Here is a 7,296-nt window from a genome sequence, read left to right as displayed (position 1 = left end):
ACTCCTCTTTTAGACAATATAGATTTTGCGCCAGGATTAGGATTAATAAAGCCGCATAACAGATCACAAAAAACGAGAGCCATCATGATGTTACATTTAGGGAACGAACAACATCTGAGAACAAGTGAAGAACTGATCGAGGAGGGGCTCCCCATATTTCGTAATTGGTATTTCCTAAGACAGTGTCATTCATACCTATATAAACATAAAGAGAGGAACAACTTCCTACGCTCCTTAACCCCTTTTGAGGTATTGTGTAACTCAACCTCTCCCATTAAAAGAACCCTTTCCCTCACATACTCCATATTACAAGCCTCATGCAGCATTCCTCATTACATTGATAGCTGGGAGAAAGAACTAGAAATAGAATTGACACACAAAGACAGACAGCAAATTTTCTCAGCAGTAACTAAGGTATCCGCCTCCAGCAAACTAATCGAACTGAACCTCAAAATAATCCAGAGGTGGTATCTTACGCCTGTTAGAATTAGCAAGTTATTTCCTTCATGTAGTGAGCTCTGTTGGAGATGCGGGGAACACCCAGGGACAATGTCACATATTTGGTGGACATATCCTCCAATTGCAAAATTATGGGAAGAAATAGCAAAAGAGATGTCAGGGATGGTAGGAATCGCTTTGCCTCCGGACCCACGTATCTGGTTATTCAATATTATCCCAAATAAGACCCCAAAGGATAAGAGGAATCTAATTTTTATAGGTAGCAATTGCATAAAACAATGGGTGGCCAAGAACTGGAAGAGCAGAAACATACCTAGTATAGCACAGTGGCTACACACATTTAAACAAATTTTAGACCTTGAAGAATACACATATTTAGTCAATAAGAGATTAGATACTTACACCCAAATGAAGGTACTGTGGGAAGACCACGTAAAAACCAAAGACTACACACCCGTTCAATTAAGGGTGCCTTAGTGGTTAAAAACAACATTTTACTCTAGGGAGCCATGCATTCAGATGTTAAATCAATAGGGTCTATATTATTACATATCCAAGTTTTGCAATCATGTCATTTGAAATTAATGTTATAGTTTGTATAATTTGTATAAGTTATATTAGTTTTCATGTTTAGATATATTCATGTTAATAGCAGTACACTAAGAGCACGTAAGATGTATTATGGAAAAGGCATGTACTTGTATTTCTTGGCATTGAACAAAATGTATCCTACCCTTTTCTTTTTCAATAAAACTGCTTTTATAAAAAAAATAAAATAATAATAATAAAGTAAATTAATGAATAGTGACGATTTTCATCAGTATTTTTTTGTTTTCTTTTACCCTTTAATAACCAATGATGGAATTATGTTGTCATGGAACAATATAATTAATTGGTGCCATCATTCAGATAGAAAATTAAATTTTCCTCACGAATCTGCATTTGTACGAAAATGAATGCACATCTCTAGAAATTAACATCACAATATTTAGGCTAAGGAGCACACACATTTCTTGAGATTTGTTTGTAACAATGTAATACATTTTACACTCAGGGGGCATGCATGTTCCGGACCTTTCTTCAGTATGTTCTCATGGGAAAGGATTTAAACAAAGGATACCAAGAGAAATATGCACATTTGATACTGGAAGTTTGTTTTAACATTTCTATCAGAATCATGATAGTTTAAATTTTACTTACATGTCCCTTTAAAGTTTAAGGGTTTCATTATGTATGCAGCAAAGGCTGCTTTGTAGCCCCTGTGAGGCAAGTTCACTCCTACAGCTTCTTTACAGCGAGTGAAGAAACAGCTGTCATACAACAGCTGAGTATCTCTCTGCCACCTCAGAGGTGGCTCAGATTAATCACCCCAAACTTGTTTGTTTGAGTGATTGTGAGGCCCTGCTCTTGTGACTGGTCACACTAGGGGGTGGTGCTACCCAATGATTTCCTTTTGCAATAATAAATGTGGGCACTGTGAATGTTGGCAGACATGTTCCTTATCTGTGAATATTGTCAGTCTGTCAAATGTTAAATGGGTTCCTACTAGTATTTTTGGACATACATTATGTCATAAAATTTCAACTGGTTAAATGAAACGTTAATTATTTCATAATTTTACATAGTAATTATTACCTTTGTATAACAATCCTTTGCAGCCCACTGTGTTATAGTTCATATGTATTTTTCATGCTGATGTTATTACAAAAAGTTTCTCAACATTTTATTCTATTTTACTTTTAAAGTCACTGTTTATTTAGACATAGTCTTTACATGTGTCTTTTGGTATATACGTTTCTGTCTCTTTGTTTACTTCCCAGTAGTACAGGTAGCCATGGCTACAGTATTGCACATATATATATATATATATATATATATATATATATATATATATATATATACAGTGCTTTTTTCGAAAAGAAAAGGTGCCGGTTATCAAAAAAAGGTTCCGGTACTCATTGAATTTTGATTGATATATGTTTCTCAGTAACTTTGAGAAAAGCAAAGGGACAAGATTATTTTACAATGCTAGATGTATTCTGCAGCCCCTTCTTGTGAAAACTAGGCTATTTACATGATGATTACAATTATTACTCTGAGTTGGCAGAGGTGAGGGTACTCAGTACCGATGAGTACCCGCACAAAAAGATATATATATATCTATATATCTATATATCTATATATCTATCTATATATATATATATATATATATATATATATATATATATATATATATATATATATATAAATATATATATACACACAATTTGCATGTTTATTTTGGTATATAAGCTTATGCTTCTTTGTTTCTTTCACAATATTACTGGTAGCCATGGTTACACTAATGCATGTTTATTTGCATATTTATACAGTTGTTTTTTACAAGAACATATAATTACATACTGTATTATTATCTTGTTTCTTAACTACCTCTACCTATTGTCTTCTATTCATGTACTTGAGGCCTAATATCTTTGTATTTCAGTTTAAATTAAAAATATAATCATGGCTCTATTTTTTTTGTTAATAAGTTTCAACCAAACCTTTCAATTAATTACGTTGTTTTTAATAATTATTTGTGAAAAGTTAAGTACCTACCTAATTTGCATCATATAGAAATAACGTCATATTTACCAACTATTCAAAAATATTTAGATTTTTTTTTCCTCAGATGTAGTTACTTTATTTTTTATATTTTTCAGAAGGTTTTCATCCTCTTTATATCTAATTAATCATTAAGGGCAAGATTATGATTGAAGCACTATTTTTCGCTCCTGCTCGCGCATTAACTTTGCTATACAGATGCTTTTTGCTTCCGTCAGGTTATGCTCATCTTACAAGTGGAAAGTAAAATGTTTGAGCGGCAGGCAGTGATGCAAGCATGAAACTGCTTCTCTATCCCAAAGTATCAGAATTCAAGGTACGCTCTGGAGTAATAAATAATAAATAGGTGGCAAAGAAAGAGGGGGAGGCAAAACACAATTCAAGCAGTTCCAGAAGACGGCAACATATTTCAAAATGCACAGTTCAAAGTACAAACAGATATTTAACCAGAGACATAGGGGCTGATTTATCGAAGCGTCAATCTAGGTGCATTCTTTGGAGTCAATACGCTCGCCAGACATCACTGCGGTGAATCTACATTCGATGGTCCTATTTATCAACACGTCTGTCAAATTCACGTGCGTCAAGTCTGCCGTGATTAGCATCAGACTGTTGATAAATAAGAGTCATCAATGTCGCGGATATCCTTATTTATGAAAAGATCTACCCTAAATGTCCATCAAATGAAGATAGTTTTGTCTTATTTTTTCAACTTAATTTATACCATTTTACGTATATCTTTGCATATACTTGTGTGTGTGTGTCTATATATATATATATATATATATATATATATATATATATACTGTATATGTAAATATATGTTTTATGTCTGCATTTTTTTCAAACATATTTACATGTCCATCAATATATTTATGTTTTAAGCAAGCAATATTGTCTTTCATATCTCTGTATTTATTCATACGACTATTCTTATATATTGTAAATATATTATTATTCAGAGCAATAATATTTGCAAATATAACATGTAATGTGAATCATTAGCCATTTGATATTAAAATTTCAAATAATGTTAGTTCAGAGCTTAAAGAGACATCAAACTCATATATGTAATTTTATTATGCCGATAGAAGAGACAATCTCTCTCAAGCAACATTTTAATTTTTACTGTTAGTATTCTTCAGATATCCTTTTTAGTAGAAATAGCAATGCACATGTTCAAGCCAATTACATGAGTCATCTATGTACAGCCATTAATCAGCAGCTACATAGTTTATTTACATATGCTCTTCATCAATGGATACCAAAAGAATGAAGTTTAATAACATATATTTAAAAGTAAAAAATGTTATTAAAATTGCATGCTATTGATACATCATTCAACATATATTTTGTTTTTCATGTCCCTTGAAGATAATACTTAAAGGAGTACTGGTACACTTTTGTTTTAGTAATTTTTTCTTATTATAAACATTTTTATTTTTTCTTAATAACAACCATAAAATATAATAAAAACAAGGTGTAAAACAAAAAAATTAAAAATTAAATAAAGCCATGTAGTGCCTCCTGTGATATTTATTGTCAGGACAACATTTTGTAGTCCCTCTGCAAGTTGCCCAAACAATTGCAGTAGAATGGGATCGGTCTATGTCCCCTGATCGGCATCTATAAAAACACAAAATAAAATATGTTCTACCAATTCATTTTCAAGATACAAGTGTTAAAACATAATATGATATTTTCTTACATTTTGTTCCAGCCACCTCATCATCTGCCATCGCTGGCGATACGACTGAGGCAGGATCCTTGCCAATGGATTCTTCTCTGTCAGCTGTCACAGATGAAGCACAAATACAAATCATCGTTAGCATGAGGAATTTGTGACAAGGCCTATATTATACACATCATTGTTGAAGACTGTTATGACCACATGATGAAAAACTCGTACAAACATTTTTATTCAAACAGACAATTCATTACAGTAACCTGCGTCATGAATTAACTCTTCCAAAACTTCCTTTTTAATGTTAAAGACTGCAAACATTGTGTTATAATTTAAAATTACCTTGGATATCATCAGGGACCTCAGATTGTCTCCCTTACACATCCTCAAGTAGCGGATCCTGGAGAAGGCTCATAGGGAGTGGAAGTGAAGAGCAATAGATCTGTGGTGTTGCCATACATATTGGCCTAACGTACCGGGAAATATTCCCTCTTCTTCTCAATAAATCTGTGAACATATATAGATGAACGTCAACATTAGATCCATCCATGTGCTATGTTTTCTTCTGTGTAATGTATCTGCAGCTGTAATGCATGGAGCTTGTATTATTCTGCTGAAATAACAACCTTTTTAAAATAAAATATATACATGCAGATATGCATATAAATAAATATATATATATATATATATATATAGTTTTTAATTGATTAACAAATTATGAATAATTTAGACTTCACATACTATTAAATAGTAAGATATTTATATTTTATGTTAATGTATCAACCATTTTGACATGAAGTGAAAGTGACAGTCATTATATGTGTAGACATAATATTCTGACAATGATGTTTGTCTCCATAAATGTTTTATAACAACAAATAGATCTATTGTTTTATTATTATGATTAATATCATTGTAAAATATGTTATACAAACTGTGGCCTAATGTCATCATCAATGTTTCTTCCTAATACCAAATTTCCATATACATAATTTCAAAGTATAATACACAATATAATAAATGTCACTTACAAGTTCTGATGAGCGATCTATTTGCCCTGTAGCACTCCTTCTCACAACGACTGAGGTCTGAAAATCTTTGTCGCTACATTCTTTTTGTTCCTGAAACCTGGTACATCCAGCGCATCATTTCATAGACAATTTTGTCCCTATCATCCTGGACCACCCCACACATGCCTCCAATTCTTCTTGGGACATACTTGTCCATCCCATACACTAAACACACCAGTTCACCTTCAGAAAAGGGAGATGGACGCACCATGATTGCAAATAAAAAAAATTCTGAAGAAAATTAATATCTGCGACAGTACTGACACAGGTATAGAGCAATGTGATTGGTTATTGTGAGTAGAAAACGTATTTTAATTCATGATTGGCTGATTTCATTAATCATGTAATCATGCCTATTTATATGGCAACAAAACTGTAAATAATATTTAACCATATAATATTATCTACGTCACCAATGACACCCCTTATGAAAATGATATCCTGTAATAATAGAATACTATCTGTGTCACCAATGATCCAAGTATAGAGCAATGTGATTGGTAATTGAGTAAAATACGTATATGAAATTCTGATAGGCTGGTTTCATTAATCACGTGATTGATCTTTTCCCAATAAAAAGTTCTTGAAAATGCACTAGATTGTGGGTTGTTTAGTAGGTAGTTTTGTGCGTTGTGCAGTAGTGTTGTATAGTGTTTTTTTTGCATCATATTTGTCAGTTATGGTGTCTGCTGAGTCTGGGAAGACCAAATCTGGTCATAATGTGCAATTTAATTTCAACCAGAACCAGATGGTTCTGGAGCATTACGATTTTTTGTTTGGCAATAAAGGCCAGAAGACCTCTTTGTCCAGGAAAAACTAAATCTGGAGAGCAATAGCCGACAATGTTTCTGTCGAGGGAGCTCTTGCGAAATTGGTAGAACATGGTCGCAAACGCTTCAAGAGGACCCAGCAGGCCAACTTGGCCAGGGAGAAGAAGTCTGCATGTTGTACAGGTGTTGGCGCTGCATATGTCGTAGAGCTTTTGTCCTGCGAAAATCTGTTGATGGAGAAGTTGGGGGATACTATGGCGCAGGGTCTGAATGAAGTCGGACACGACACCGACCAGTTGGCAGGTATTACATTTGTATTACATGCATTAATCATGTCACAATAATTTGGGTGTTTAAATAATGGTTAAGCTGTTTTTTTCCTACATAAACATATTAAGTAATGTTTATTTTTCTCTTTTAAACCTATATGTATTACAGCATCTACTAGTGCTGCTGCCACACAGGCATTGCTTGTAATTTTCCTGACCGAGTCCAGCCACAGCTTCTCCTCAGCAGCGACACTGCCTGATATCATATGCAGCACCCCTGAAGCAGGTGTGGGACAAACAACAGATACGTCTGTTAATTACATATTTAATTAAAATGCTATTATTGTTTTGATTTTAATTGCATTTTTGACATTTAAGATTGTTTAATATACATTTTTTATTTAAGTGGAACTAGCTCCAGCTATGGGACCACCTCCAAC

This window comes from Bombina bombina, chromosome 2 (genome assembly GCF_027579735.1).
Source record: "Bombina bombina isolate aBomBom1 chromosome 2, aBomBom1.pri, whole genome shotgun sequence".
Classification (NCBI taxonomy): domain Eukaryota; kingdom Metazoa; phylum Chordata; class Amphibia; order Anura; family Bombinatoridae; genus Bombina; species Bombina bombina.
The sequence above is the reverse complement of the archived record's forward strand: the minus strand, read 5'-3'. Positions refer to the sequence as shown.